Consider the following 23,585-nt stretch of genomic DNA (forward strand, 5'->3'; position numbering starts at 1 on the left):
GGTACAGCACAGTACTACTACTCCTATCCTATATATATGGGCATAGTACTACTACTCCTATCCTGTATATATGGGCACAGCACAGTACTACTACTCCTATCCTATATATATGGGCATAGTACTACTACTCCTATCCTGTATATATGGGCACAGCACAGTACTACTACCCCAAAGCTGTATACATAGCACAGCACAGTACTACTACTCCTATCCTGTATATATGGGCACAGCACAGTACTACTACTCCTATCCTGTATATATGGGTACAGCACAGTACTACTACTCCTCTCCTGTATATATGGGCACAGCACAGTACTACTACCCCTAAAATGTATACATAGCACAGCACAGTACTACTACTCCTATCCTGTATATATGGACACAGAACAGTACTACTACTCCTATCCTGTATATATGGGCACAGCACAGTACTACTACTCCTAAGCTGTATACATAGCACAGTACTACTACTCCTATCCTGTATATATGGACACAGCACATTACTACTACTCCTATCCTGTATATATGGGCACAGCACAGTACTACTACTCCTATCCTGTATATATGGGCACAGCACAGTACTACTACTCCTATCCTGTATATATGGGCACAGCACAGTACTACTACTCCTATTCTGTATATATAGGCACAGCACAGTACTACTACTCCAATCCTGTATATATGGCCACAGTACTACTACTCCTATCCTGTATATATGGGCACAGCACAGTACTACTACTCCTATCCTGTATATATGGACACAGCACAGTACTACTACTCCTATCCTGTATATATGGTACAGCACAGTACTACTACTCCTATCCTCTATATATGGGCACAGCACAGTACTACTACTCCTATCCTGTATATATGGGTACAGCACAGTACTACTACTCCTATCCTCTATATATGGGCACAGCACAGTACTACTACTCCTATCCTGTATATATGGGCACAGCACAGTACTACTACTCCTAAGCTGTATACATAGCACAGCACAGTACTACTACAACTATCCTGTATATATGGGCACAGCACAGTACTACTACTCCCATACTATATATTTGGGCACAGCAGACTACTACTCTTGCTATCCATTTAGTAGAGTAGTAGTACTGTGCTGTGCTCATGTATACAGGATAGGAGTAGTAGTACTGTGCTGTGCCATGTATACAGGATAGGAGTAGTAGTACTGTGCTGTGCTCATATATACAGGATAGGAGTAGTAGTACTGTGCTGTGCCCATGTATACAGGATAGGAGTAGTAGTACTGTGCTGTGCCCATGTATACAGGATAGGAGTAGTAGAGCTGTGCCCATGTATACAGGATAGGAGTAGTAGAGCTGTGCCCATGTATACAGGATAGGAGTAGTAGTACTGTGCTGTGCCCATGTATACAGGATAGGAGTAGTAGAGCTGTGCCCATGTATACAGGATAGGAGTAGTAGAGCTGTGCCCATGTATACAGGATAGGAGTAGTAGTATTGTGCCCTTATATACAGAACAGGAGTAGTAGTACTGTGCTGTGCTCATATATACAGGATAGGAGTAGTAGTACTGTGCCCTTATATACAGAACAGGAGTAGTAGTACTGTGCTGTGCTCATATATACAGAACAGGAGTAGTAGTACTGTGCTGTGCTCATATATACAGGATAGGAGTAGTAGTACTGTGCTGTGCTCATATATACAGGATAGGAGTAGTAGTGCTGTGCCCTTATATACAGAACAGGAGTAGTAGTACTGTGCTGTGCCTTATATACAGGATAGGAGTAGTAGTACTGTGCTGTGCCCATATATACAGGATAGGAGTAGTAGTACTGTGCTGTGCCCTTATATACAGGATAGGAGTAGTAGAGCTGTGCCCTTATATACAGAACAGGAGTAGTAGTACTGTGCTGTGCCATATATACAGGATAGGAGTAGTAGTACTATGCCCATATATATATAGGATAGGAGTAGTAGTACTGTGCTGTGCCCATATATACAGGATAGGAGTAGTAGTACTGTGCTGTGGCCATATAAACAGGATAGGAGTAGTAGTACTGTGCTGTGCCCATATATACAGGATAGGAGTAGTAGTACTGTGCTGTGCTCATATATACAGGATATGAGTAGTAGTACTGTGCTGTGCCCATATATATAGGATAGGAGTAGTAGTACTGTGCTGTGCCCATATATACAGGATAGGAGTAGTAGTACTGTGCTGTGCCATATATACAGGATAGGAGTAGTAGTACTGTGCTGTGCCCATATATACAGGATAGGAGTAGTAGTGCTGTGCCATATATACAGGATAGGAGTAGTAGTACTGTGCCCATGTATACAGGATAGAAGTAGTAGTGCTGTGCCCTTATATACAGAACAGGAGTAGTAGTACTGTGCTGTGCCATATATACAGGATAGGAGTAGTAGTACTGTGCCCATGTATACAGGATAGGAGTAGTAGTACTGTGCCCATATATACACGATAGGAGTAGTAATGCTGTGCCCTTATATACAGAACAGGAGTAGTAGTACTGTGCTGTGCCATATATACAGGATAGGAGTAGTAGTACTGTGCTGTGCCATATATACAGGATAGGAGTAGTAGTACTGTGCCCATGTATACAGGATAGGAGTAGTAGTACTGTGCCCATGTATACAGGATAGGTGTAGTAGTGATGTATAAGTGATGTGTGAACACGGATCTGCGCTGCTTTCCGGAAGAAGCCCGGGAATGTATATGTTAGCGGAGTCAGACGCCATGAAGTTTATACTAGTGACGGGGATATATGTTCCTGGTGTCACACCCCGGGGTATATACAGTGTACGCTCTGTATACAGAGGACGCCTAGTAACAGCGGGATAAACAATACAAGGGATCCATCCCTGCGGAGGCATCCTACGAGAATTCCTCTAATCAGCCGTCTGACCGTCCAGAATCGCTACAATGTCATGTACTGATCGTTACAGAGGTAAGAGAATACAATGTAGCTCCTAGTGGGAGGGGCTTTAGACTAGAACACCTCCCCTGCTTACTGTCACACTGTCAGTACTCACTGTCACCACTAGGGGGAGTTCCCTTATGTGACTCCGTCTATTTAATGAGCTCCCCCTAGTGGTGTCTATACAATTGTCAGAATTGTAATATTTGTTAAAATAAGCTTTTGGTCAGTGTATGTTACTAAGAGCACAGCAGTGTGAGGAAAAGCCTCCAGTGCCCCTGGAGAAACTACAATCCTGAAATATAAAGCCACATTTCACAGTCCTGCTGCTACTAACAACATACACAAAGTCATGATTAGACATCTCGTTGGGGACAATACATGACACTTGCTGCACAGAGCACAGCAGTGTAAGGATATGCCTCTAGTGCTATTGGATTTGTTACAATCCTGGACGAAAAATTAGAATTTCACAGTTCTGATGTTACTAACAAGATACACAAAGATATGATTACACAACTCTCCAGGGACAATACACAACACTGGCTGCAGAGAGCACAGAGCACAGCAGTGTGAGGTCTGATTACACATCTCTCCAGGGACAATACATAACACTGGCTGCAGAGAGCACAGAGCACAGCAGTGTGAGGTCTGATTACACATCTCTCCAGGGACAATACATAACACTGGCTGCAGTCTGTATGGTCACACCTGCTGATGGTCACACTGTAATGACGCCATGTCAGGCAGGGTTAGGACCCTTTAATACTTTGGCTCTGGGGTCCTATGAGTTCTATGTTTGCTCTTATGTAGTATGTAATATTCCTATCTTATGTGGGATCTGTTGGATGACAAATTAGGGGAAGTGGAATAAACAATCACATCCGGGCCCCAATGTCTGGACGAGGCCATAGATCCCTCCGCCACATGACAAGTCCTGCTGCACCGGACAGATGCCCCTCCCCCGAGGTGGTCACTGGAGTTTTCCCTGTATGGACCCTCAGCGATCATCAATCATTTATCACCTGCGTGTTGCTATTCATGTACATCCTGGTGTCCGTGGAGTTGAGACATTCATCACATCAGTGTTATACTCAGGTACAGGACATGGGAACCGGCTTCCTGGCTCCAGACAGAGACATAACATTTCCCTGCCATTCCATTTCAGAAAAAAGTCACTGCTGAGCTCATCCTGAGCTGCCTAGTTCATGAATGTAATATCAGGACTAAGGTGAACACTGACACATAGGAAATGCAGACAGGGAAGTGTTATATACAAAACTACTGATCCTGAGCTGCACTCACTATTCTGCTGCTGGTGCAGTCACTGTGTACATACATGACATTACTTATCCTGTACTGACCCTGAGTTACATCCTGTATTATACCCCAGAGCTGCACTCACTATTCTGCTGCTGGTGCAGTCACTGTGTACATACATGACATTACTTATCCTGTACTGATCCTGAGTTACATCCTGTATTATACCCCAGAGCTGCACTCACTATTCTGCTGCTGGTGCAGTCACTGTGTACATACATGACATTACTTATCCTGTACTGATCCTGAGTTACATCCTGTATTATACTCCAGAGCTGCACTCACTATTCTGCTGCTGGTGCAGTCACTGTGTACATACATGACATTACTTATCCTGTACTGATCCTGAGTTACATCCTGTATTATACTCCAGAGCTGCACTCACTATTCTGCTGCTGGTGCAGTCACTGTGTACATACATGACATTACTTATCCTGTACTGATCCTGAGTTACATCCTGTATTATACTCCAGAGCTGCACTCACTATTCTGCTGCTGGTGCAGTCACTGTGTACATACATGACATTACTTATCCTGTACTGATCCCGAGTTAAATCCTGTATTATACTCCAGAGCTGCACTCACTATTCTGCTGCTGGTGCAGTCACTGTGTACATACATGACATTACTTATCCTGTACTGATCCTGAGTTACATCCTGTATTATACTCCAGAGCTGCACTCACTATTCTGCTGCTGGTGCAGTCACTGTGTACATACATGACATTACTTATCCTGTACTGATCCTGAGTTACATCCTGTATTATACTCCAGAGCTGCACTCACTATTCTGCTGCTGGTGCAGTCACTGTGTACATACATGACATTACTTATCCTGTACTGATCCTGAGTTACATCCTGTATTATACTCCAGAGCTGCACTCACTATTCTGCTGCTGGTGCAGTCACTGTGTACATACATGACAATACTTATCCTGTACTGATCCTGAGTTACATCCTGTATTATACTCCAGAGCTGCACTCACTATTCTGCTGCTGGTGCAGTCACTGTGTACATACATGACATTACTTATCCTGTACTGATCCTGAGTTACATCCTGTAGATCTTTTATTTTATATAAAAATAAAAAACATAACAATACAAACCAAACATAATACATAATATATACAAAATATATACAATATCTTACCTGCTGGTCCAGCCACATTCACTCCTAGCTAAAACAATAACTTAAAATACACCAAAATGTATAAACACCAAATACTACAACCCCCACCCAACCGATTGTCACACCCTCAACCAAACCAATAAACAATAAGACAAGCCACACCCACAAATAAACATAAATGACTATAAATATACATAAACCCACCCCACACCCTCTAATAACAAACCACCCCACACAGATCACATCCCACACCCATTTTTTTTTTTTTTTTTTTTTTTTTTTTTTTATAAATATATAATAACAAACACAGAATACACATAACACTACACTAAACTAAATCCCTCGCCCGCACCCTCCCCTTCCCCCCAGACACTGGTCTAACGTCCAAAGTTTGCGTTAAGTAGTCCAGACCAGTGCCCAGGGTCATAGAGTCCAAGGTCAATGTAAATCCCACCACCATCACCCCCCTCCCAACCTAACACTATGTCCCAAGCCCCACTATATACAATATATACAGTATTTACAACATAACAAAGAAAACAGAATACAATTAAAGTCTAAACAACATAAATACAAACCACATAAAGCCCAGGTTCGGTGCCTGCAAGCCCCTACATCACTACATGCTCAGAACACAAAACAAAAATCTACAGTGCAGCTTCAGCCCAACACCAGGAGAGGAGATGACAGACTAAGGGACACTAAAGGAGAACCCCCTCCAAAGGAGAGAGGCCCTCCCCGTGCCCAGCCTCTCATACTCCAGAGAGCGCACCTTCACCAGGTCACCCAGAATGTTCCTAACCACCTCATCCACCGGGAGGATTTTACGCTGCGTCGATACTAAACACCGTGCGTTCCACGTGTGGTACCTGACCACTAGGCTAACTAGGAATAACGTGCAGCGGTCCCGGCCACCCAGGCCTCTGAATGCTCCATAGGCCCACTCCGCATAGGAGAGACCGGCCAACCCGGGCCAATGGATGGAAGCGCCCACCCGGTTGTACACCTCTGTGTTAAAGGGGCACTGAAGCAGGAAGTGGTCCATGCTCTCCAGCAGACCACCGCACTCCTCCCGGGGACAACCCCTTTCCTCAGAGCTCCTACACTTCAGATTGTCCCTCACACACAGCTTTCCATGGAAGCAGCGCCAAGTCACGTCCCAAAACTTCAAGGGGATCCTGATGGAATTCAAAAGACCTAAACCCACCCCAAGATCCCGACTTGGGCAATCCCTGAGGGCCAGAGGCTTCTGGAAATGGGTCAACAGGACCCTCTTGTCAAGGATTTTCCTCGACATGGTCCTGATCTCCCACATTCCCAGACCCCACCGGCGAATCACCTTCAGAACCGGGGTAGCGTAAGCCGGAAGATGCCCATGCGGTGTACGGAGATCCTTCACTTGCCCTCCTGTCTCCCATTCCTGGAAGAAAGGCCGAAACCATCCCCTACAGGAGTATACCCACGGAGGAGCCCTCTCTTTCCAGAGGTTTGCTACATTGATCTTAAGAAAGGTATTCACTAGGAACACCACAGGGTTGACCATACACAACCCTCCTTGTCTCCTCGTGCGGTAAGTAACCTCCCTCTTGATTAGGTTCAGCCTATTCCCCCATAACAGCTGGAAGAACAGACTGTAGACCCGAGTCCAGAGGGGTTCTGGCAACATGCACACACTGCCCAGATAAATCAGCAACGGGAGCAGGTAAGTTTTGATCAGGTTAACCCTTTCTCTGAGGGTCAAAGACCAACCCTTCCACTGGTCCACCTTCTGAGCGGCGATCTTAAGCCTGCCGTCCCAGTTTTGCATGGGGTAATCCCCCTGGCCAAATTCGATGCCGAGAACTTTGGCAGAGTCCTGGGGCCCTGGAAGAGTGTCCGGGAGATCAAAGCCCGGATCCCCCTCTCCCAGCCAGAGACTCTCACACTTATCCCGGTTGATCTTGGACCCAGAAGCATCTGAGTAGCGGTCAACCTCTGACATCACCCATTGCGCCTCCCCTCCCGAGGACACGAAAAGGGTGACATCATCGGCATACGCTACCACCTTTAGAGTGGCTTCCGGTGCTGCCCGATCCATCCCGACTCCCACCAACGGCCCACGATCAACCCTCCTAAGGAATGGGTCAATCGCGAACACGTATAAAAGTGGGCTCAGAGGACAACCCTGGCGAACACCAGACCCGACCTCAAAAGAGCGGCCAATCCAACCGTTCACAAGCGGGAAACTCTCTGCCCCTGCGTACAAAACTTTCAGCCAATTGACAAACTCCCCCGGCAGGCCATACCTCAGAAGGACAGACCAGAGGTACTCGTGGTTAACCCGATCAAACGCTTTTGCCTGATCCAAGGACAGCAAGTACCCCTTCCAGTTACCAGCCCTGCCCTGCTCCACTGCCTCCCGGACACAAAGCACAGCACTAAATGTACTGCGGCCTGGAACAGAGCAGTGCTGGGTCCCCGAAAGGAGCCGGGGCGCAAACTGCACCAGCCGATTAAACAGCACCTTTGCCAAAACCTTTCTGTCCGTATTGAGAAGCGCTATGGGACGCCAGTTCTCAACACGAGATCGGTCCTTACCCTTTGACAGGATGATCAGGGCTGACCTCCTCATTGACTTCGGCAGAGCGCCCGAGGAAAGACACTCATTGAATACCTCAGTCAAGAGGGGAACCAAGGCGTCCTTAAAGGTCTTATAAAACTCAGATGTTAAGCCATCCGGGCCTGGCGATTTCTTGAGGGCGAGCCCTTCAATCGCCCGGCTGACTTCCTCTTCCCTGATCATCTCTGTCAAAACATCAAGAGAGGGGTCTACTCCTGGCTCAGGGACAGTTTCTGCCAGGAAATCCGACATCACATCCCGATCTAGATCCTTCCTGCCCAAGAGGTGCGAGTAGAAGGATCTGACGACCTCCAGAATCCCTGATCTGGACCTTTTCAGGGATCCCGTACTGTCAACCAGTCCTGTGACAACTTTACCATTCACTGACATCTTGCAGTTTCTGTAAGGGTGGGGCGAGCGGTATTTCCCGTAATCCCTCTCAAAAACCAAAGATGCGTGTCTATCGTACTGACACCTCTTCAGCAAGGATTTCACTCTGGAGATGTCCTCACGACTACCCCCAGTCGAGACGAGATGCTCGAGTTTCCTCCTCAGGCCCTGATACAGGCGGTACCTGTCCAGGCTCCTGAGGCTCGAGAGCTGGCGGAAGAATCTCGCCACCCTTTTCTTGAGCATCTCCCACCACTCTGACTTACTGCTACAAAGGCCCAGCAATGGTACCTGGCTCTGAAGAAAGTCCTCAAAGGATTGTCTGATCTCCGCTTCTTCCAGGAGAGACGAATTGAGCTTCCAGTAGCCTCTTCCCATCCGGGGGGTCTCTGTAACATTCAGAGAAAACAAAATTAAACAGTGGTCGGAGAACTCCACCTCAACAACGGACACTGGTGAAGAAATGGCTTCCTCCTTTAAATAAAACCTGTCTATTCTAGACCTGCAGCTACCCCTATAATAGGTGAACCCCGGGTGGCCTGGGGTGTGCCGGATGTGGACATCCACCAGGCGAGCCTCACTAGCTATACTATTAAGAGCGACGCTATCATAAGTCAGCTTGTCTCTGGAACCTCCCCTATCCTGGGACCTCGTGACAGCATTGAAGTCCCCTCCAAAGACCACCTGCCGACTTGTAAAAAGGTAGGGCTTGATCCTCATAAAGAGACACTTCCTGTCCCACTTTGACTGGGGACCATAGATGTTAATTAGGCGAAGTTCTTGTCCCTTCATGAGGACATCCAGGATCAGGCACCTCCCCATTTCTAACTCAATAACTCGTCGGCATTCTACCGGTGCGGTAAAAAGTACCGCCACTCCGCTATACGGCTCGGCCGCAAGAGACCAATAGGAAGGCCCGTGTCTCCATTCCCTCTTAGCTTTAAACACGGCCGCCAAATCTGGCAGCCTGGTCTCCTGCAAAAATAAAATGTCGGCTTCAACACGGCCGAGAAAATCAAAGGCCGCAAATCTAGCCGCATCAGACTTAATGCTGGCGACATTAATGGACGCCAGCGTCAACGGAGTGGGTGCCGCCATCATGAGTGATTGAGTTAGACGGCTTTCTTTTTACCCATCTTACCACCACCCTCGGGAAATGAACACCCCCTTTTTAGACATATTGTGGTGTCCATCTCCCTCACCTCTGATGCTTCAGGGGCAGATCCAGGACCTGCCCCCTCATCCTCGTCTCCAGACTCTGGGCCAGTCTCCCCTCCTGAGGACCCTGACTCCCCAGGGGGAGACTCGGCACCTCCTGCAGGCTCCGCTACCTCTGGCCCTTCACCCTCAGCCCCTCCATCGGCAGGAGAGGCTCCATCCAGGGCCAGGAATCGATTTGAAAGTTCGACCAGCGGGGGGTCGGTTGCACCTTCCTTGGGTACCTTAGTCAGGGAGGGAGAAGATCTTACACCTCCCTTCTTTTTACCCTTTTTCTTCTTTTTGGCGCCACGCTTACGCTTTTCCTCTAGCCACGCCCTATTATCCTCGTCCATACTCTCATAATGGGAGGAGTCTGAGGACGTGGCACCTTCCTCTCTCTCGATCCTCCTGACCTCCTCATCCAGTACATCCTCCCCTGGGGCCTCAGCGACAGGTGTGGTCTCTAGGAGAGCGCCAGAGGTTGTCCCAGCAGCCCGAGACTCCCCCCGCTCTCTCTCCTGTTGACGCTTCTCTAGACGCCTTAGCTGGGCAGGCGTCTTTTTCCTGTCTTTCTTCCCTGGCCCCTCCATTCCTCCGCCTCTGCTAGTCCCCTCCCCAGCAGATTCAGCCTCATGGCTTTCATCCGCTGAGGCTGAGCCCGCATTAGCGAAGGAAAGAGGACAACGACTGTACGGGTGACCGAGATCACCACACAGGTTACACCTAATCTGCCCTGTACAGGATGCAGCGAGATGGCCGACACCCCCACACAACGCACACTTCTGCACGGTGCAGTTTGCGCTGAAATGTGTGGGGTCACCGCACCTGTGACACAGCTTAGGCTGCCCCCGGTAGAAGATCAGGATCCGATCCCTCCCCAGGAAGGCTGATGAAGGGATGTGGGCGACTGAGTTACCTGAACGCCTCAACTTTACCATGAAGGTCCAGGCCCCTGACCAGATACCATACTCATCACGATTTTTTTCCGGTACTCCCAGTACCTCTCCATAACGATTTATCCAGGTCATGATGTCAAAGCAAGATAATGATTCGTTACGGGTAAGAACGGTCACTTTCTTGAGTTCGCTCTGGCGGGACACTGCTTGCACAGCAAAGTCCCGCCACTCGGGCTCGTTGTATCTCAGCTCATAGTTGGACCAGAAGAGCTCAAGCCCCTCCGGCCGAACAAAGCTGATATCAAACTCAGATGTACCATAGGGATGGATCAAGGCAAAGATGTCAGCCGCCTTGAAGTCCATCTTCAGCAGCAGCTCAACTACCCGTGCCCGAGGGGGACACAAATCACTGCCACGCCACCGAAGACGGACCACATTCCTACGGTTAGCACCCGGCCCGGTTGTCGGGAGCGACCATGATGTCTCCCTGCCTCTTTGCTCTCGGAAGGCAGACAGGCCGTGCCTCTCTATCCAAAACGACAAATCAACCTCCTGCCCCGCTACATTGATCGTCCTTTCTCCCTTCTGTAAGGCCTGCAGGAGGCGCCGTTGCAAAAAGCCGTCCCCAGAGCCCAGAGACGAGGATGATGGAACCCTACTTCCCCCAGCAGCGACACTGGCATAGCTCTTAATAGGGGCCGCCACTGGGGGAGCAACCGGACCAACCCCTGCACCCACCACATTAACACTACCCACCTGCATGTTATACTCAGCCGCGCCACTCACACCCCCAGTCACTCCATCAGTCATCCCCATAACTGGTAACGGTTCTCCACCACTCACACCATTCACATTATCCACCACAACATTACTGACTCCACTCACACTGGCTGGACCAGCAGCAATATTAGCAGACAAGACCACCTCCGCATCTTCAGGCACAAGGGACGGGGGTCCCCCCGCAGCGCATCGCCCAGAGGGGACCCCAACTTGTGTCACACTTGTGCCCTCCGCATCATCGGTAGCAGATGTTATTTTACTTTTCTTAGAGGAAGGTAAGAGTCGCCGCTGATCTTTGGCTGGTATGTGGCGCCGCTGATCCCCACCTTCCTCAGCACTCCTCTGCAGACTGTCTCCAACACCAACACAAAACAGTACTTTAGGCTTGGGAGGTCCAGAGCCCTCAGCCTCAGCGACCCCTCCACGCTGCCGCCGCTCCATAACCAAGTGATCAGCGGCAACAGCATGAAGAGGCGCCGAGGCACCGGAAGCTGCCACCAGTGCCGGGCTATCCCCCCCTCCCACTGGGGGACGCACCACAGCACTGGATTTGGATGGTATCGCAACAGCCGAGCCGCCCTTACTGTCCGGCCTTGCGGCCGATGCCTCCCCTGCTCCCCCACTGTTACCACAAACAGAGACGGAGCCCATCACCACATCAGATGTCACACCTGTAATCTCCCCGCTCCCTGGCACTGAGTCCACTGTAGGACCCGTGCTGGGCTGGGTAACGGGGCTCGCACAGTGAGCTGACCCTGCGGCCGACTCGGGTTTTACGGGGAGGGGGCTGTAGACTAGACTCACCACTTCCACGGATTTGGTCTTCTTCTTTCGTGGTTTGCTGCCCCCCGGTGCATCCTCCGGCAGATCGTCTCCAAAAGTAAAGTCCTGGAGGTGCACAGGGGACTCGAGCCGTCGGATCTCCTCCATCAGCGCCCCTCCCTGGTGGCTGTCACTATCCTCACCCGGGCCGGCAGAACCGCAGCCAGATGACATGGCCGCTTGTCCTGCAGGGGGCCCACTGCACGGCACCGGACTTTCCTCCTCCGTCTGACTCTCAGGCTGAAGCCCCATCAGCCGCCTCTGCTTCTCCTCCTCCATCTCCCGGAACCGCTCATCATTAAGGATCTTTTCCTTGAATGGTCCGCTCCTCTCCAGCAGGTAAACCTTCCTCTCCTCCAAGGCCTGGATGTTAGTCTGGAGCCTGGAAATCTCTGCCATAATCTGCTCCTTCTTCCTCTTTGGGGCAGAGCTTGCCCTGGCATGGGCGCACCTGAGCTCCTCCCGCAGTCTCCTCACCGTCTTGCTGGCTTCTTCGTACTCAGAGAGGTGGCCCAGAGCCCGGGAGGCATAGGTGGAAATAGACTCCCGGGTCCTCAGCATTCCCCAGCCCTCTTCACTGAGGTCAGCCTCACCTCTCTGAGCACTCAGCTTTCCCGCGGTATCCAGCTTTTCCGAGGTACCCAGCTTTCCCGAGGTGTCCAGCTTTCCTGGGGTTTTGGCGCTTTTTGAAGCCTTAGCTGGCCTGGGGGTACTTGGAGCAGCATTGCTGCTGTTCCTTGCAGATCTTCTCACCCCCAAGGCTTCCGCAGCGCTGGCCGGTTCCTGGCTACCCCTGCCTCCCGCCGGCCTAGACCGGGAAGCAGGAGCCTGGGACTTGCTGCCCTGGCTCATGCCTGAAAACCCACTCCCTCCCTGGGAGAGGAGAGAGCAGGCCCCAGGTGGAGGTGGTTTTCCCTGGAGCTCAGGAGCAGCAGCAGCACACAGCCTCTCACAGCAACAGAGAGTTAACGAGCTGACGAGATACACCTGAGATGCACTCACTATCTGCTGCTGGTGCAGTCACTGTGTACATACATGACATTACTTATCCTGTACTGATCCTGAGTTACATCCTGTATTATACCCCAGAGCTGCACTCACTATTCTGCTGCTGGTGCAGTCACTGTGTACATACATGACATTACTTATCCTGTACTGATCCTGAGTTACATCCTGTATTATACCCCAGAGCTGCACTCACTATTCTGCTGCTGGTGCAGTCACTGTGTACATACATGACATTACTTATCCTGTACTGATCCTGAGTTACATCCTGTAGATCTTTTATTTTATATAAAAGTAAAAAAACATAACAATACAAACAAAACATAATATACACTATATACAATATCTTACCTGCTGGTCCAGCCACATTCACACCTAGTAAAAACAATAACTTAAAATACACCGAAATGAACACCAATTACCACAACCCCCACCCAACTGATTATCACAACCTAAACCAAACCAATAAACAATAAGACAAGCCACACCCACAAATAAACATAAATGACTATAAATTTGCATAAACCCACCCCACACCCTCTAATAACAAACCACCCCACACCCATTTTTTTTTTTTTTTTTATAAATATATAATAACAAACACATAATACACACAACACTACACTAAACTAGATCCCTCGCCCGCACCCTCCCCTTCCCCCCAGACACTGGTCTAACGTCCAAAGTTTGCGTTAAGTAGTCCAGACCAGTGCCCAAGGTCAGTTCATAAATCCCAAAATCCCACCACCATCACCCCCCTCCCAACCTAACGCTATGTCCCAAACCCCACTATATACAATATATACAATATATACAATATATACAGTATTTACAACATAACAAAGAAAACAGAATACAAATAAAACCTGAACAACATATATCAAAACCACATAAAGCCCAGGTTCGGCGCCTGCAAGCCCTACATCACTACATGCCCAGAACACAAAACAAAAATCTACAGTGCAGCTTCAGCCCAACACCAGGAGCGGAGATGACAGACTAAGGGACACTAAAGGAGAACCCCCTCCAAAGGAGAGAGGCCCTCCCCGTGCCCAGCCTCTCATACTCCAGAGAGCGCACCTTCACCAGGTCACCCAGAATGTTCCTAACCACCTCATCCACCGGGAGGATTTTACGCTGCGTCGATACTAAACACCGTGCGTTCCACGTGTGGTACCTGACCACTAGGCTGACTAGGAATAACGTGCAGCGGTCCCGGCCACCCAGGCCTCTGAATGCTCCATAGGCCCACTCCGCATAGGAGAGACTGGCCAACCCGGGCCTATGGATGGAAGCGCCCACCCGGTTGTACACCTCTGTGTTAAAGGGGCACTGAAGCAGGAAGTGGTCCATGCTCTCCAGCAGGCCACCGCACTCCTCCCGGGGATAACCCCTTTCCTCAGAGCTCCTACACTTCAGATTGTCCCTCACACACAGCTTTCCATGGAAGCAGCTGCACTCACTATTCTGCTGCTGGTGCAGTCACTGTGTACATACATGACATTACTTATCCTGTACTGATCCTGAGTTACATCCTGTATTATACCCCAGAGCTGCACTCACTATTCTGCTGCTGGTGCAGTCACTGTGTACATACATGACATTACTTATCCTGTACTGATCCTGAGTTACATCCTGTATTATACTCCAGAGCTGCACTCACTATTCTGCTGCTGGTGCAGTCCCTGTGTACATACATGACATTACTTATCCTGTGCTGATACTTAGTTACATCCTGTATTATACTCCAGAGCTGCACTCACTATTCTGCTGCTAGTGCAGTCACTGTGTACATACATGACATTACTTATCCTGTGCTGATACTTAGTTACATCCTGTATTATACCCCAGAGCTGCACTCACTATTCTGCTGCTGGTGCAGTCACTGTGTACATACATGATATTACTTATCCTGTACTGATCCTGAGTTACATCCTGTATTATACCCCAGAGCTGCACTCACTATTCTGCTGCTGGTGCAGTCACTGTGTACATACATGACATTACTTATCCTGTACTGATCCTCAGTTACATCCTGTATTATATCCCAGAGCTGCACTCACTATTCTATCATCCTCTCTGTGGTCAGTGGTTGTTACACCTGCCTTTACCATTACTATGTGGGTGTTGCCATTTGTTATGTTTGTTACAAATGATCTTTAGTTATTCTGTGTCTCCTCTATTGCAGATGTCTGTAGATCATGTGATTCGGCGCTGACCATTTCCCTGGTCTCTGGACTTTATGAATCGTCTTGGAGTCAAGGTCAAGGGGAGAATTAGAGGAGCTGAAGGACACAGGTCACCGAGGGGTTAAAATACTGGGATGGAAGGTAAGACGCATCCGTGCACAGTTATTGGTAAGTCTCCTGCTCAGTATTGATTGTGAGCTCTGCCTGAGCGGGAGCTGCGCCGTGACATTGCAGCAGAATCTCAGAGGTTTGTGGTGCTATGACGTCATCACATCCAATACACAATCATTAACAAGTGGGGAGGGGGATGCGAGAAAAGTACCAAATGATAAATAATGAAAAATAATAACATTGTATAATAATAATAACAAGGGAGCTTAGAAATAATAATAATCAGAAGAATTGGCGATATTTATAAACATAAACCTTTTGGATACAAAATATAAATCTGTAGCAAAGAATAAATACAAACTCTGCAAACTCCTGCCATGAGCAATCCCCTGATATGGAGAGAATTGGGGCTTCTATCAATTAGTGGGGGGGGGGGGGATTATAATAATTAATAAAAAAAAAAATCAGAAATAGAAGCAGATGGAAACCAATAGTTGGCTCCGAGATCCAGGATGATCTAATCGTGTTTCAGACATTTCATGGTGTTATGGGAATATTTGTGTTATGTGGAAGAAGAAAAATATATTGTAATAGGTAATAAAAAATTCCATCAAAAGTATAAGATAGATATGAGATAGATAGATAGATAGATAGATAGATAGATAGATATGAGATAGATAGAGAGATAGATAGATAGATATGAGATAGATAGATAGATAGATAGATAGATAGATAGATAGATAGATAGGAGATATATAGGAGATAGATAGAGATGAGATAGATAGATATGAGATAGATAAGAGATAGATAGATAGATAGATAGATAGATAGATAGGAGATAGATAGATAGATATGAGATAGATAGATAGATAGATATGAGATAGATAGATAGATAGATAGATAGATAGATAGATAGATAGATAGGAGATAGATAGATAGATAGATAGATAGATAGATATGAGATAGATAGATATGAGATAGATAGAGAGATAGATAGATAGATATGAGATAGATAGATAGATAGATAGATAGATAGATAGATAGATAGATAGATAGGAGATATATAGGAGATAGATAGAGATGAGATAGATAGATATGAGATAGATAAGAGATAGATAGATAGATAGATAGATAGATAGGAGATAGATAGATAGATATGAGATAGATAGATAGATAGATATGAGATAGATAGATAGATAGATAGATAGATAGATAGATAGGAGATAGATAGATAGATAGATAGATAGATAGATAGATAGATAGGAGATAGATAGATAGATAGATAGATAGATAGATAGATAGAGATGAGATAGATAGATATGAGATAGATAGGAGATAGATAGATAGATAGATAGATAGATATGAGATAGATAGATAGATAGATAGGAGATAGATAGATAGATAGATAGATAGATAGGAGATAGATAGGAGATAGATAGATAGGAGATAGATATATAGATAGATATGAGATAGATAGTTATTAGATAGATAGATATGCGATAGATAGATAGATAGATAGATAGATAGATAGATAGGAGATAGATAGATAGATAGATAGATAGATAGATAGATAGATAGGAGATAGATAGGAGATAGATAGATAGATAGGAGATAGATAGGAGATAGATAGATAGATAGATAGATAGATAGATAGATAGATAGATAGATAGATAGGAGATAGATAGGAGATAGATAGATAGATATGAGAGAGATAGATAGATATGAGATAGAGAGATAGATAGATATGAGATAGATAGATAGATAGATAGATAGATAGATAGATAGATAGATAGATAGGAGATAGATAGATAGATAGATAGATAGATAGATAGGAGATAGATAGATAGATAGATAGATAGATAGATAGATAGAGATGAGATAGATAGATATGAGATAGATAGGAGATAGATAGATAGATAGATAGATAGATAGATAGATATGAGATAGATAGATAGATAGATAGATAGGAGATAGATAGATAGATAGATAGATAGATAGATAGGAGATAGATAGGAGATAGATAGATAGGAGATAGATATATAGATAGATATGAGATAGATAGTTATTAGATAGATAGATATGCGATAGATAGATAGATAGATAGATAGATAGATAGATAGATAGGAGATAGATAGATAGATAGATAGATAGATAGATAGGAGATAGATAGGAGATAGATAGATAGATAGGAGATAGATAGGAGATAGATAGATAGATAGATAGATAGATAGATAGATAGATAGATAGATAGGAGATAGATAGGAGATAGATAGATAGATATGAGAGAGATAGATAGATATGAGATAGAGAGATAGATAGATATGAGATAGATAGATAGATAGATAGATAGATAGATAGATAGATAGATAGATAGATAGATAGATAGGAGATAGATAGATAGATAGATAGATAGATAGGAGATAGATAGATAGATAGATAGATATGAGAGAGATAGATAGATAGATAGGAGATTTTTTTATGCTTTATATATTATTTTTCCAATTGAAACAAAGAAACTATATAAATATATATCAATTTATCTGGGGCGGAATTTTCCTTCAGTTCTTTCTTGTTAACCCTTTGCAGTGTGGTTGCATCCTGTGCACATCTTGCATTATCCTGTACGTGATCCCCATGAACAATTCAGGTACCAGCACCAGGCGCTGCATTGGAATCTAATGAGATGAGCCCCGCACCCTCCATCCAAGCTGCAAAAACAAAACCGCGGTGTCCATAGGCACAGGTCTCCCCCCTATACACAGAGATTTCCCCTATACACAGAGATTTCTCCCCTATACACAGAGATTTCCCCTATACACAGAGATTTCTCCTATATACAGAGATTTCCCCCCTATACACAGAGATGTCCCCCCTATACACAGAGATTTCCCCTATACACAGAGATTTCTCCTATACAGAGATTTCTCCTATACATAGATATATGTCCTGTATAGAGATCTCTCCCTTATACGCAATTCTCTCCCCTATACACTAATATCTCCCTGATATCTCTCCTATAAGCAGATATATCTCCTATACACTGATATCTCCCCTACATACAGATCTCTCCCCTATTGACCGATTTTCACAGGATTCATTGCTACTCAGTAATCCAGTAGATCGCCCGGCGCAGACCATTACTGTGACCCCCAGGGCTGTGTGTGGGGGTCTGCAGTGGACACATCTATAGGCACATTGTATCACTACATCTATTGGGGATGTAGCAGAGCTGAGTTTGTCATTTGGCACAATGCATGAATAATGAAGGTGCGGATCGTCTACCCAGCACCACATCGATGTGACATGCACAGGGGTTCACTTACTTACCGGCGGCCACTATAGCTGCAGTCCCTGTCCCTGGCAAGTATCTGCAGGAATCACTGCCTGGTATGAGGGGTAGAAGTATGTGATGTGCACAGGGGGCATTCCCTTACAGCCTGGCAGATGCCATCCAGGGGCAGGCGGGCATATCCACAGTCACACAGCACCCGCCGCCTCTCAGGGAATTGCAGGTCCCTGGTCCTTAGCACTAGACAAAGCACAGCAAACCTTGCAGGTCTCACTGAGAGAAGAAGACCACCCTACAGCCAGCGGAGGGGGGAGGCATCGCAGCCAATCAATTCCAGGCAGTGATCCTAATAAATATTCATCCGGACCGGCGGCCAATTGTGGTGGGAATGGGAAGGGGCTTATTGAAATTACGCTCTTAAATCAAACTGAGTCATTCAACTCTGGAAGAAGAAGAAGGAGCCAGTGTGTAGGGTGCTGGGTGCACAGTTCAGGATGCTGGGTGCAGAGTTGAGGGTGCTGGATACAGAGTGCTGCTGGGCGCACAGTTCAGGATGCTGGGCGCACAGTTCAGGGTGCTGGGTGCAGTGTTCAGGGTGCTGGGTACAGAGTGCTGCAGTATGCTGGATGCAGCAGGGTCCTGGGCTCAGAGTTCAGGGTGCTAAGTGAAAAGGGCTGCAGGATCCTAGGTTCGGGGTGCAGGCGACTGAAGGGTTCTGGTTGCAGAGTGTTGCAGGGTCCTGATGCAGAGTTCAGGGTGCTGGGTACAGAGTGCTGCAGGGTCCTGGTTGCAGGGTTTCAGAGCGCTGCAGGATTCACTGTGCTAAAGGCTCGGGTTGCAGAGTATTCCAGCATCCTGGGTGCTGAGCACTGAAGGGTCCTAGGTTCAAGGTGCTGGGTGCAGAGCGCTGCAGGGTCCTGGGTGCAGAGTTCAGGGTGCTGGGTACAGGGTGCTGAAAGGCTCTGGCTGCAGAGTGTTTCAGGGTCCTGGTGCAGGGTGCTGGCTGCCAAGCGTTGCAGGTGGATGGGTGCAGAGCACTGCAGGGTCCTAGATCCAGGGTGTTAGGCCCTGGGTGCACAGTTTCACTGCAGGATTCAGGGTGCTGAAGGGCTCTGAATGTTTCAGGGTCCTGGGTGCAGGGTTCAGGGTTCTGATCATTGCAGGGGGCTGTGTTCAGACCACTGCAGGGTCCTAGGTGCAGGGTTCAGGGTGCTGAAGGGCTCTGGGTGCAGGGTGCAGAGTGTTTCAGGGTGCAGGGTGCTGAAGGGCTCTGGTTGCAGGGTGCTGAAGGGTTCAGGGTGCAGAGTGTTTCAGGGTCCTGGGTGCAGGCTGCTGAAGGGCTCTGGGTGCAGGCTGCTGAAGGGTTCAGGGTGCAGAGTGTTTCAGGGTCCTGGGTTCAGGGTGCAGGTTGCTGAAGGGCTCTGGTTGCAGGCTGCTGAAGGGCTCTGGGTGCAGGCTGCTGAAGGGCTCTGGTTGCAGGGTGCTAAAGGGTTCAGGGTGCAGAGTGTTTCAGGGTCCTGGGTTCAGGGTGCAGGTTGCTGAAGGGCTCTGGGTGCAGAGTGTTGCAGGGTGCTGTGAGCACCGCAGTGTGATGTGTCTGCTCTCGCAGCTCCCTCTGCTATTGCTGCTGCTGCCTGACTCCAGGCTCCGGTCACGTGTTCTCATTGCAGAGCTGCTCACATTCAAGCTGCTGCTCCAACCTCAGGGACGAACGGGAAGGGAAAAGATTGTAACAATAAAACCTGAATGTCGGGGATGTGGATCACTTCATTATTACGAGTCAATGGCCAGAGGTTGGAAAAACATGACTCATTCATGCATAGTACAGCGCCCCCACTGCCTACGGGTTGTGTCTGGTATTGCAGCTTTGCTGTTGACTCCATGGGTGACTGGTTATATATCTGAGCCCCAAGGGGTTGTGGGGGTCTTTCTAGGGGGGAGCTATTGATCAGGCATATTTTTATAATATCCTTTAGACAATACAATATAAAACATATAACAATAAAAGGTTTCCCTTTGTACATTTTTCAGTAAATATACAATGATGGATCCTCTGACTGTAGCCCCAATCCTGTAGAGGATAAGCTCCTCCAATAGGAAGCGGCTGCACATTACACTAAATGGGAAGAACTGCACAAAAATCAATGAGAATCTCATAAATTATATCCGGAGAATAAAGACGTGAACAATGCAGAGAGGTGGTCATCACAGGGTCTCGTTACCAAGCAGTAACCCGTTCTCCAAAGACCCCCATAGCCGCCCGCACCATGATCTACCTCTAGGACATGTACATGGAGATATTAGGGGTGCAGAGGTGCCAGAGCTTGAGGAGCGGTAGGACAAGGACCCCCATAGCCGCCCGCACCATGATCTACCTCTAGGACATGTACATGGAGATGTTAGGGGTGCAGAGGTGCCAGAGCTCGAGGAGCGGTAGGACAAGGACCCCCATAGCCGCCCGCACCATGATCTACCTCTAGGACATGTACATGGAGATATTAGGGGTGCAGAGGTGCCAGAGCTTGAGGAGCGGTAGGACAAGGACCCCCATAGCCGCCCGCACCATGATCTACCTCTAGGACATGTACATGGAGATATTAGGGGTGCAGAGGTGCCAGAGCTCGAGGAGCGGTAGGACAAGGACCCCCATAGCCGCCCGCACCATGATCTACCTCTAGGACATGTACATGGAGATATTAGGGGTGCAGAGGTGCCAGGGCTCGAGGAGCGGTAGGACAAGGACCCCCATAGCCGCCCGCACCATGATCTACCTCTAGGACATGTACATGGAGATATTAGGGGTGCAGAGGTGCCAGGGCTCGAGGAGCGGTAGGACAAGGACCCCCATAGCCGCCCGCACCATGATCTACCTCTAGGACATGTACATGGAGATATTAGGGGTGCAGAGGTGCCAGAGCTCGAGGAGCGGTAGGACAAGGACCCCCATAGCCGCCCGAACCATGATCTACCTCTAGGACATGTACATGGAGATATTAGGGGTGCAGAGGTGCCAGGGCTCGAGGAGCGGTAGGACAAGGACCCCCATAGCCGCCCGCACCATGATCTACCTCTAGGACATGTACATGGAGATATTAGGGGTGCAGAGGTGCCAGGGCTCGAGGAGCGGTAGGACAAGGACCCCCATAGCCGCCCGCACCTTGATCTACCTCTAGGACATGTACATGGAGATATTAGGGGTGCAGAGGTGCCAGGGCTCGAGGAGCGGTAGGACAAGGACTGCAGTCTGCCTGTGTAGTGTGAAGGGTGCAGCAGATTACAGAATCTGGTGCCCCCTGTGCTGCTTGGGAAGTGGGCACCACAAAATTCTGTCAGTTTGCTTTAATAAATGGCGCACAGCCCGTCTCCGCACTGAAAGGTCCCTTTGGCGCAAACAATTTATAAATACATGTGCAGCAGTTTCCACGCTCTTTCTAGTCAGACACTTTAATAAATGTGGCCACTGAGTATTGATGCAGAATTGTGAGCTCACATGTAATGCAATCACTTACCATAAATCCGATGACGTCTGGTCAGACTCTGTCATCTTCTTCTTCCTGGACGCCTTTTCAGCTTCTTCCAGCCGCAACTCTTCACTGCAGATTTAGCAACAAAAAAATTTCAGGTCCTGACTCCAGTGGTAGTAATGAGTATTCATACTCTGCAGGACCTCCTTACATTACTTTTCCCGGGGGGTAAGGAGATTGGGAGATGTTTGTATGTTTTTGGTTGTAATTGGATGTAAATGTTATTTGTGCATATTTGTTCTGTATTTATGTTTCTAGCTGCGGCTTTGAGGAGGAATAAAGTTTTATCTTATCTGAACTCTTATTTTTTTTGCATTTATTTGCCTTTTTTATCTTCACTCTTCCTATTTTTGGCTTATCTTATCTTACTCTTCCCTTTTTGCCTTTTCTTATAATTATTTTTTTTACATTTTCTTTTATTTGTTTATTACTTTTATTTCTTTACTGATGCAGGAATCAGCAGGGAGCACATCTAGGTAGGTATAAAAGCTCTATAAGAACCTTGTGTCCTAGATCCCCCTGACAGGTTCTCTAACAAATCCAAGATGGCGCTGGCAGAAGACAGGACCTGCGTATTGTGTGTATATATATATAATAATAATATAACAGTATATACCCCAAATGGTCACGATACAGTGGAATATTTGTACACAGGTTGGATTACCACTGTGGGTTTTGCTCTTCAGCTGCTGCAGAACCTCATCATACACACCTCAGCTGCTGCAGAACCTCATCATACACACCTCAGCTGCTGCAGAACCTCATCATACACACTTCAGCTGCTGCAGAACCTCATCATACACACCTCAGCTCCTGCAGAACCTCATCATACACACTTCAGCTGCTATAATATTCACACGTGTTCATTTACATGACCACAATTAAAACAATGAGGCCTAATATTGCACAAACAATCTATATCAGCACACAGATGCTCATAGTTACACCCTATAGTGGAGGCAGAAGTATTCTCAATAGTCACATGTCCCCAGCACATGAACCAATTGTCCCAGTCCTGCCCCCAGTGGCCTGAAGTCAAAGTGTCTGCTCAACAGAGACCAATAGTCACAGTGCCAGATTTCAGTAGCCAACAGTAATAGCACTCGCTTTAAGTCGCTGTGGTGGTGTATAATCTGTATGTAGTGATCTCCCCCTAGTGGTGGTGTATAATCTGTATGTAGTGAGCTCCCCTTAGTGGTGGTGTATAATATGTATGTAGTGATCTCCTCCTAGTGGTGGTGTATAATGTGTATGTAGTGATCTCCCCCTAGTGGTGGTGTATAATGTGTATGTAGTGAGCTCCCCCTAGTGGTGGTGTATAATCTGTATGTAGTGATCTCCTCCTAGTGGTGGGGTATAATCTGTATGTAGTGATCTCCTCCTAGTGGTGGGGTATAATCTGTAT

General features: G+C 47.3%; 1 protein-coding gene across 2 annotated transcripts in view; it reads right to left on the bottom strand.

Moving 5' to 3' along the window:
* Positions 1 to 20,277, bottom strand: part of ADCYAP1R1 (ADCYAP receptor type I) — a 223,570-nt gene extending 203,293 nt beyond the window's left edge. The window contains exon 1 of one of the 2 annotated variants that reach the window (XM_072154437.1): positions 18,695 to 20,277. The gene's annotated coding sequence lies outside the window, so the exon portion shown is untranslated. The remainder of the gene's footprint in view (positions 1 to 18,694) is intronic. The other variant, XM_072154438.1, reaches the window with a different exon arrangement.
* Between the last annotated feature and the right edge of the window lie 3,308 nt (positions 20,278 to 23,585).

The sequence above is a fragment of the Engystomops pustulosus genome, chromosome 5 (genome assembly GCF_040894005.1).
Source record: "Engystomops pustulosus chromosome 5, aEngPut4.maternal, whole genome shotgun sequence".
Classification (NCBI taxonomy): Eukaryota; Metazoa; Chordata; class Amphibia; order Anura; family Leptodactylidae; genus Engystomops; species Engystomops pustulosus.